This window comes from Quercus suber, unplaced genomic scaffold (assembly GCF_002906115.3).
Source record: "Quercus suber isolate HL8 unplaced genomic scaffold, Cork oak 2.0 scaffold_17, whole genome shotgun sequence".
NCBI classification, from domain to species: Eukaryota; Viridiplantae; Streptophyta; class Magnoliopsida; order Fagales; family Fagaceae; genus Quercus; species Quercus suber.
The window spans coordinates 384,987-395,823 of record NW_027069482.1 but is presented as its reverse complement, the minus strand read 5'-3'; the positions used below and the strand labels follow the sequence as shown (position 1 = coordinate 395,823).

At 37.2% G+C, this 10,837-nt stretch overlaps 1 pseudogene; it reads right to left on the bottom strand.

Annotated features, from left to right (window-relative positions):
• Positions 1-8,392: 8,392 nt before the first annotated feature.
• On the bottom strand, positions 8,393-10,503 carry LOC112036159 (L-type lectin-domain containing receptor kinase IV.1-like; annotated as a pseudogene).
• Positions 10,504-10,837: the final 334 nt, after the last annotated feature.

Genomic DNA, 10,837 nt, shown 5'->3' with positions numbered 1-10,837 from the left:
AGATCGGTGATGTTGAGCAAGAGGGAGAAGAAGAGTTGAGGAAAAAAGAAAAAGAAAAAAACCTTGGCCGACGCGTGATCTGGGCAGTGAGGGTGGCAGTGGGGGTAGCACGGTTTGGGTTGGCCGGAGCTTGGCTGGGCGGCCACCTGTGCTCTCTCTCTCTCTCTATGAGTCCTGGAAATCATTTGAAGGTAAAATAGTAATTGAAATTCATTTCTGGCTTGGGAGGGTTATTTTACAGTCAACGCGGAAAATGATTTCTGTTTGACTCTATTTTCTGTGCGTACCAAACACACAGGCTGGTGTAAAATGATTTCCTAAAACTCTTTTCAGGCGAAACAAACGCAACCTTAGTTTTTGGGTCGTGTTCTTGATGAGCAAGTAGAAAGCAATTGATCTTTCACCTAAAGAGAGTAGAAAGCATTAGTCATGTACTCCTTGCAGTAGCCTTAGAGCATTCACATCCGTGAATTCTATCCCATCCTATATTACTATCCTAAAAAACTACTTTATCAACAATACCATTTTACAATACATTCAGCATCCCAACTTTTATTTTCCTATTCTACTCATTAAAATAATATTTTTACACAATAAAATATAATTTTTCCTTTTTTATTTTTTCCCAATTTTCTCCTCCACATGCGTATACATCTTCCAGACTTTTCGTAACTTTTCACCTTCTTCCAAACTCCTCCAAGCTCCCTCAACTTCTAGCACCGCGCCTCCACTACCCAGTCACTACCACCGTGCCTCCACCATGCCCACCACGCCACCACTGCCCACCAAAATCCCACCGGAACAGAAACCTATATTAAAAAAAAAAAAAAAAAAAAAACCAAATCAACCCCTATCAAAACCCAGATACTGTCGCCGCTAGATCAGCACTGCCATCGCCACCACTAGATCAATGTTTCCTCCATCGTTGATCAACCCAAATCAACCCATCACCGGCGAGAATCACAGCATCACAACAGAAAGAAGAAAAAAAAAAAAAAAAACCCAGACACCACCACCGCTAGATCAACACTGCCACCGCCACTGCTAGATCAACATTTCTCCATTGCTGATCAGCTTAGATCAACCCATCATCGGCAAGAGTCACAGCTTCACAAAAAAAAAAAAAAAAGAAAAAAAAAAGAAAAAAAGAAGGAGAACTCCAAAACTCAGAACTATGATGTGTGATGTTGATGTTGGGAGGAGGATGGTGTTTGGGTCTAAAGAAAGGAGAGAGCAGATGAGAAACAGAGAAGGAAGAGAGAGAAGAGAATATAAATAGTGAGAGAGAGGAGAGAGATATTTCAGGGAAAGTAGAATAAAATATTAGTGTTTTTTTTTTTTTTTTTTTTTTTTTTTTTTTTTTTTTTTTACAATTGTGCTACAGTGCAATTCTAAAGGTAGAATTGCACTGTAGCAGTATTGGAAAAAAATTTGCAATACTTGCTTTTTATACTATTTTATAATAATGGAAGCTTTAAAATAAATTTTACAAAACTCTTTTTGTGCCATGTCATTAGCAACCTTTTTTTTTTTTTTTTTTTATAGTTTTTTACTTTGTTTAACCTTTCATCTTCTTCAACCATTGTCTTCTTCTTAGTTCAAATTTTCATCTTCTCCAATCATGTCTTCTTAAATTTTTCATTTGATTTCCTTTATATCTTCATAAATTCTATGGTTTCACTTTTTGAACCTTTCATCTTCATAAATTCCACGGTTTTACTATTTTGAACATTTCATCCGCTTCCTCCCTTACTCTTCCAACTTTATTTTCTTATAAATTTCTTTTACTTCATTTCCACCCTCTTCCCTATTCTTTCCAAGTTGTTCACTACGAAAAGGCCAATACTCTCTCTCTCTCCAAATTTGTTTCTTTTGATGCATTTTTTTTTTTAATTGTTTCAACCACTTTTTTCCTCGCTAATAGTTCTTTTTGTTATTGTTAATTTAATTGTCACTTCACATTTGTTTCTCTTTTTGAAAAAGTTGAATAGACTTTTATGCATATTTAGGTATTTAGGTATTCCAATTCCTAATCAAAAAAATTATTCATTTTTTAATTTTTTAGTGGTCCATTTAGATTTTAAACTATGAGACTTTACTAAATTTTGTTTATTTTTAAATCATTTTGGGTGAACAAAATTGTAGTTTTTATAGAGAAAGTACTCTTAATAATTGTATTAAAAATACTCTATATATAGTGCCACTTATTTGGATAAAAGCAAAGGTTAATCAAATGGAAATAATTGGATTAGTGACATATTTTAGCTTTCGCAATTGTATTTTCATTATTATTTTGTTGTTGTTGTTGTTGTTGTTGTTATTATTATCAATTATTATAATGATGCACATAGAAACTTAATTATGAGATTCTGCTAATAATTTTTTATTTTATAATCTCTTTGGGTGGAAAATTTTGCAGTTTTTGCAGAGAAAATAATCTTAATAGATTATATATAACAAATTATTTTCCTGATCGATCAATTAATCATTGTTAAGCGATGATTGATATGACATTTTGCAAAGCGATGATTGATAAGACATTTAGTTTTTTTGTAAAGTATCTTCATATAGGTTTGTTTTGATTCAATGTATTTTTATGGATGTATTGAGATAAGTAATGTATTCAAGAAGAGAGATTAGGATTATACATTGTATACTTTAAAAGATATATATTATTAAAGTAGGATGCCACAAGTTGAAATTTTTTAATAATGGGAAAAAGCTATTTTTCTCATTCTTTTCTTAATGTCATAATTGGAAAATTTTAATCCACACTATATGCTATCACTAGAAAATTGGCTCATAATATGAATAGATGAAAATCTTAATATAAAATAAAGTAATATATATATATATATATATAATTTTTTATTTATAGAAAACACAAAATTCATTACTTAAAAAAAAAAAAAACACTTGCCCTTTGTTTGTTAGGTAAACAGTTATATAAAAATGAAAATGAAATTCTCTTATGAGAAAATGTTTTGTTACAGATCGATTATTAATCCAAATATATAATTTTATGAATTTTTTAAAAATAAATTATATATTACACTGTGAGAGACCGGGAAAATCGGATACTCTCAAAAAAGAAATTGGGGTGCTTTTAAGGGAACCTCTCTTTCTGGGTAAGTAGTGTGGAGTCGCCACTTATTTTTTATATAAAATAATAGAAAAATAAATACAAATTACATGATCAAAATATTTCGAATGTCATTGATTGAATAAAGACAAGTACAATTTTGGTAAATTAAACCTCACAAGGCTTTAGGTCCTAGTTACAATCTATGCAAAAGAATACAAAACTTTTGGTTCTAGTTACAATCTACCAAAATTAAAGTAAGAAAAAACACTAATCTACCTATCCAATAATCTCAAGCTCAGAAGATAGGTTATGGAATGGGAAGGTGCTAGGCATCCATTTCGCCCAGACAGAGTCTAGTCTTCTAGACTCTAATGACCAATATACCCTCTTTCGCATGATGTGAATGATATGTGATAGGCCACAAATTGAATTGACCCATTGTGATAGAAATTAATTAATTAATTAGCCAAGTTATTAATTAATCAATTTAACATGCAAACGCGTGGAAGCACAAACAAATCACCAATAAACTAAATATGCAGCAGAAATTAAATGACACGGTGATTTGTTTACGAATGGGGAAAAACATAACGGTAAAAACCCCACCGGGTGATTTTTAGGTCACTACTCCCGAAACTCCACTATTATCACAACAAGCGGTTACAAGTAAAGGAATCCCAAGTACCTTACCAACCTACAGTTGAACCCTTACCCCAATACCCAATTGGACTTGTTCTGTAGTGACAATTCCCCCTTTGATGCACGGCTCCCAAGTACGTGACTAACCAATGTGCGGATTCCAGTACGCGACTTTAACACTAACTTTGAAGGAGAGGTTGGCTGCGAAGTTCTTCAGTTCATCCTACACGATGAAGATCAAGAAGATGCTTGGTCACAAAACCCTTTGGTGCAAATACAGAGCAACTTTTCAGAAGAGATGAACTAGGTCAAGAACTTCGTCTTTATCACAAATTGCTTGAATAGAGTTTGCTCAATACTTGTGCAACTTGTGTACAATTTGACAGCTCTTAAAATAATCCTTTTATATGTCTAGGGTTAGGAGAAAAGAAGGCCCAAAGACACATTCACGGATCCTAAGAAATCAGATCAGAAAATCCAATTTATAAATCTCGACAGATAGCAAGGTGTGGAGGAGCTATTGAGCAGGTGTCGAGCTTTAATGAATTTGCACTTCAGCTTGTTTTTCTTGGACAAACTTGATAACTTCAACACTTGATCTTGAAACCTTGTTTCTTGAAGTATTAAAAACAACTAGAACTACCCCATTACAAGTAGAGTGTGTTTTGTCAAAGGATTAGCCAATTTACATAAACAAATGACATATGTTCTTAACAAGTGAAACACATATGTCCTAACAATCTCCTTCTTGGCAATCCGTGACAAAACCACAACAAACAAATGAACATATGAGAGAAGCCATAAATCGCTCAACTCATATTCACTTGTTGAATACAATAAAATTTATCCTGTCACAAACCCTTGAAAAACTTTGCAAGAAAAGAGTTTATGGCAAATAGACTTAGACAACCTGTATTTCTGAAACACTTTAAACAAAACTCATCAAGACATCTTGTGTGAGACAAAATAATAGATTGCATACAAGTATAAGAAACATGTGTGTAAAGATAGAGAAGAAACAATACATGAAGAGATCGGTGAAAGAAACATACATCCACATATAGAGAAAATAAGTATAATGTATGTAAAAACTGGTCACAAGACCTCATATACAAGAACAATGTATCTAAAAAGTAGAAAAGAAAAAGATACATCAAATCCTCACTACATCCTTAAGTATCAACACTTCCCCTAACAAAACTGTCCAATACTAACTCTCCCCTTAAGATGACTACTCTTATATCCAAAACTACTCTCCCTTTTTGTCACGAGGGACAAAGGGAAAGTGTGTTAAGTAGACATCGCATAAGTAGAACTAGCATCTCCATCATCATCCAAAGCGTCATCGTCATCACCATCATCATCATCATCATCATCAAAATCAGAAGCCACTAGAGGAGGTGGTGAAGGAGTAGCCTTAGAAGCAAACCCCCATGGTCGACTGCCGTCGTGCAATACGACCAACACGAATATTCACCTGATACAACTCAGTAGAGAGCATATCTAGGCAAGCATCCATGCGCTGCAGCTGTGCCATGATATTTCCAAGAGATACATCGCCCATAGAGGAAGAAGGAGCGAATGTAGACGAAGCAGTACGAGATGGAGCGGAACGGGAGGAAGGAGTGGAATCTGGTTGTCGCGACCTAAACTGCATTGCACTACATTTTACGGTAGCGGAGTCTATAGCATAAATGTGAGTGAAGTGGTCAGACACAGGAAAAGGGACAGAAAAATGGCGTAAGATCCTCGTGATAGTAGAAGGAAAGATGAGCTTATCACGGGACGGCGAATCTAAATGAACATCTATGATAGAAAGAATGAAATGAGAAGAAAATCTATAATAAGATGCTCAAGAAGAGATAACAAAAATCGAGCACGAGGCTCTGTGATGGAGTTGTAGTGAGAGAGATGATGGATACAAAAGTCATCACCATGTTAAGAATGGACCTTTAANATTTCCCTTCATTGTTGCCATTCCTAAAAAAAAAAAAAAAAAAAAAAAATCTTTCTTTTAGAACAAAGACGAAAGACAAACAACAACAAGAACACTTAGAATTTTGAACTTACTTCTTCGAACTGTGATCTCGTGTGCAAGAGCTTCTTCAGACGGTTTAGGACCAAGTCCCCACTTGGCAAGTCGTCTGAGTGTAACTAAGGAATGGAAGTCCCTGTCTGAGTGTAGACGAGCCCTATAGACGCGGTCACGGTGGAATTTGCTAAAGGAGGGTCGTCCAATGGCTAAAAGAAAATAAATAAAAGTTAGTCAAAAAAAATAATAATAATAATAACACATAAAAAGAAAAGACAAAGGGAGACAAAGACTTTACCCTCTGGACGAAGGTTCCCTAAATCCCCAGTATAAGGACCAAATGTATCCCGGCCAACGTCCGCAGGGCTGCCAGCCCAAAAGCCAGAGACGAAGAAAAACTCCGTCTTCCATTTCCTATCAGACGAGGCCAAGGACTTGATCAATCTACAATCACTACCCCTGGCTGTGAATTGATAGAAGCCAAGTGATTGATGAATTTCAGAAGGTTTGTAACAGAAGAGGAACTCGTCCACGGTGAGAGGACGGTCCCCTCCAAATACTTCCCTCCACAAAATTTGCATGGAGATAATCAACCTCCACGCGTTGGGGTTAAACTGACATACTGCTAAACCTAACCTACATGGTAATTCTCTGGTAAAGGAATTTAATAGAAATCTTAGGCCCTCCAAAAGATAGGCTTCATAGACGCCTATCCCAAAACGAGGGTCACAACACCATTCTCCACGGACTGGCAATCTGGGATTAAGCTCGTCCGGGATTTGGTACCACGTCCTAAGATTGTTCAACCTTTGCTCGTCTGTCTTAGAGGGAATATCTAGGGCGCAACTAAAGATAGTGGTCTGTTCGTCCGAGGCATTAGGAGGAATGTTGGACGAGGTACCTGCCCGGGACCCTGAGGCCTTCCAAAGTTGAACTTGGACAACTTCCAAAGGAATCCCAGGGACGCCAGAAATGTACTCGTCCGAAGAATTCCCCCCACTGCTATCACTAGTACTACTAGAATTATTGGAGCTACTCTCGTCGTAATACTCGTCTATCTCTTTCTCTACACTATCACTAGACGAGGAGATAATTGTTGTTGACATTTTCTTTGAAAAGAAAAATTGAAGAAACCTATAAGACGAAGGAGGAAGGAATACTTGTTTCTAAGACGGATGAAGGCTATAGACGCGTGAAAACTCCTAGACGAGGCTCTAGACGAGGAATGTCAAAGGCAGAAAATTCTAGAAATGTGAAGGGCACAGGAGAGATTCAACTATTTATAGGATGTTGACCTGGGCATTTGAAACGACGTCACCAATACGAGTGTGACACGTGGCGCCTATCTCGAAAAGATGAATCGACGAGACTAATTACCAATAAGATGCTAACACGTGGCACATTTACTTGTCCTGCATTAGCTATGAACATCCAAGGACGAATCACCCCATTAGCTGAACGACCCATGTGGACAGGGGGCAACTGATGCAGATGCAAAAATATCTAAGTCCCAAGTCGTCCACACACCTCATCCAAGGAATGGGGAAGGAAAGAAGCAGCTCAGGTTGTCTACAAATTCTCGTCCATGCAAAAAGATGGAGCCTTCGCCAATCGAGTCAACATTCATCCTTGCCTCCATCGTCCTAAGGAACGAAGACGAGGCACAGTAAAAATGTCTCGTCCGTCCTTAACGGCGGACGAGCCGGGCATTATAACCATCTCGTCTGAGGCGTTGCGTCCGTTCTCAACGAGTGCAATGTTCATTAACCGTTCTACAGTAAATAATCAGTTCTAAGCATTGTAACTGTCATGGCGATTGTGGCCGTTACCCCCAAAACCTGCAATGACTGGAGTGATTACAAGGTAACTGCTTTTGCCGAACACTATATAAAGGGCTCATTGGCAGAGAAGCGAGGTATGAAAAACATTCTGAAAACTTCTTGATAGCGCTCTCTTTCTTTAGACGATTAGCAAAAAGATTAACTTTGCCATCAGAAGACCCTGGGCCGGCATCCACTGGTCTCCTCTGATCTTATTTTGTTTTTACAGGATTCAACCTTCAAGATTGTCGAAGTCCGAAGATTTTCAATCCATTGATTTTCTAGAATTATCAATATCAATTGTAAATATGTGATAATTTTTTATTATCTTCATAATCATGATAATCTCTTTGAGAGTGAAAATTTTAAATAATAAATTTGAAACTTAAAAATTTTAGTTGTACCAAAAGTAATTAAGAAAAATATAATTCATAATAACAATATTTAGAAGAATATGGACCAACTTCAATCAAAAGGATAATATCAAACAAAAACACCAAAAATGATAAATTTGTATATTTGTAAAAATAGAGAGATAAAAATTATTTTTAGAAATTTTTTAATATTTAGGAAGAACAAATTATATACAATTAAATTTAGAGAGTAAATTATATATTTTATCACATCTCAAAATAATCCTATATTCCCACGCATCGCAATACTCCGCGACTAGTTGTTATAGAATTAGAGGAAATGTACAAAGCAAACATGATGTACTGCACAACCTTAAAAAGAAACAATATTGTAATTCAGTAAAATCATTAAAAAGATCATATTCAAAAAAATTCCCTAATTTCAGTGTGTTTTTGTGGATATTAGAAGCTTTCAGTATCAGCGTCCCCCTAAGAGAAGCGAATCTACAATGGAAGATGAATGAGAAAATCCCTTGTTCATAGAAGACAGATAAGTCTTGAAAAAATCATCAAAACCTTCCCTATGGGCAAATGTTAAGCCGGTGGAACAAAGACCAAGCGATGATAAGTCTGGAAAAGGAACATCACCTTCTAAGTACTGCACAACTTGGCGCATGCTAGGCCTTGCAGCAACCTCTGAATAAGAGCACATCAATCCCAGTTTCAGCACCAACTCTATTTCCTCTGCTACATAATCTGTACCATAATTTGGATCCCTTGCCTCCATAATTTCGCCTCGGCTCAAATGAGAAAACACCCAATCAACCAAAATTGAATCCTCTGATGGCCCATTTGCTTGTATTGGTCTTCTTCCACAAGTAACCTCGAGCATAAAGGCCCCAAAAGCATACACATCGGTGCTCGTTGTGGCCTTGCGACTTCGAGTATGCTCTGGCGCAATATACCCAAGAGTTCCAACCACATGTGTAGTTTGAGGATCAGTTCCATGGTCATATAATCTTGCAAGACCAAAGTCACCTAATCTACCATTCAATTCACCATCTAGCAAAACATTACTAGCCTTCACGTCTCTGTGAATGACAACTTGATCCCATCCTTAATGTAGATAAAGCAGCCCAGATGCCACGCCTTTTATGACTTGAAATCTCTGTCTCCAACTGAGAGTGACCTGAGGTTGATTAAAGAGGTACTTGTCTAGGCTTCCATTGGACATGTAGTCATACACCAAGAGCAGTTCTCCTTTTCTTCGGCAATAGCCCAAGAGTGGTACTAAATTCCTGTGGCGAAGCCGACCTATGCTCACAATTTCAGCCACAAATTCTCTCATTCCTTGCCTTGATTCATGAGAGACCTTCTTCACGGCAATCTCAATTTTAGAGGTAGTTAGTACACCTTTATAAACTTTACCAAATCCACCACTACCCAATAGTTCTGTGTCCCTAAATCCTTTTGTAGCAATATAAAGATCTTTGTATTTGAATCTATGAGGCCCATAGTCAACCTCCCAGTCTTCTAGCAATTCTGCAAACTTCCTTTTCCTTCTTATGACATAAGTTGCACCTGAAATTGCTACCAAGACTAAACTAACAAGAATCACAGGCAATCCAATTGTCAAAAGTTTAGATCTCTCTTTACCTCGAGGCAGCTTGGGAAGTTGAGAAAGGGCAAGTTCTTGAGCCTTACCATTCATCTTAAAGCTCCAACCCAAAATATAATGGGAAGTTAGGAGAGAGCCAGTTGCGGAAGAGAAACCAACATACATGGTTTTGTTAATGATAGGTGAAAGATCACGGGACAAAGACAATGGTGGAAATTTGGGTTTACCAACATCAATTGGGGCTAAAGTTACATTGAGTTACTTCTTGACACCATCATACTCCACCCAAACTTGCATTGGGTTTCCACTGATAAGGGTCAAGTTCATAAAGGCACCACTGTCAGCATAATAACCTGCTAGAGAAGAATTCTCGGACACCATTCCATTTATGTCCACCCCAACATGGTTATCATTGATATCTTTAAATTCTGGGTTCTGGATTGTATCGAGCTCTACAGCAACGACATGATTGGTAGCATTACCATTGTTGGTCTCATTGAAAAGGCCAAGGTAAGTGCTTGGAAGAGCTCCTGGGCGCCCTCTAGTTGGAGAAATCACGAAAACTATCCCATGACCTCTTAGAGTTGGATATCCGGAAGCAATGGCAAAGACGAAAGTCGTAGAGAAAGAGAAAGCAGTGTCATTCAACGAGTTCTTAAAGCTTATTGGAGTTGCGTAGAAAGCATGACCCTGTTGCTGTTTGGTGTCATTGGTGAGCCTCAAAAGGCCATTTGAAGTGATCATGGCTACGCCATCTAGGCTTAGGTTGGCCGATGTAAAACCATTGTAGGTGAAGCTGGTATCTTGGGAGAACACAAAGCTTCCCAGGAGAGGCAACAGTATTAAAAGCTTGGTAAACATGGCTAATATTTGCAATTAACTCTCTCTCTTCTCACATTTCTTGGTTTCATTCTAAGAAATACAGGGTTGGTTTACTAGTGCCGGTAGTTAAAGGGTGATGGAAGCTGTTCCTTAAGTAGCAGCCACACAACAAAAAGTATGGAGACATGGCCACAAAATCGCGGCTGCCATTCGATAAAAACAATGAAAAAACAAAGACGAGCCCTTTTTTACCCCTTAGCATGTCACTGTCTTTTAGTTTTTGGGTCGTGTTCTTGATGAGCAAGTAGAAGGCAATTGATACTCCTTGCAGTAGCCTTACAAAGCCAATTCAGCCTTGCATTATTGCTATCCACATTCCACACGCTCCACACATTTTAAAAAAATTAAATTAAATAATGTGATTGGTATAGAAATTAAAACTTACGATAATTTGCAATCTTGTCAATT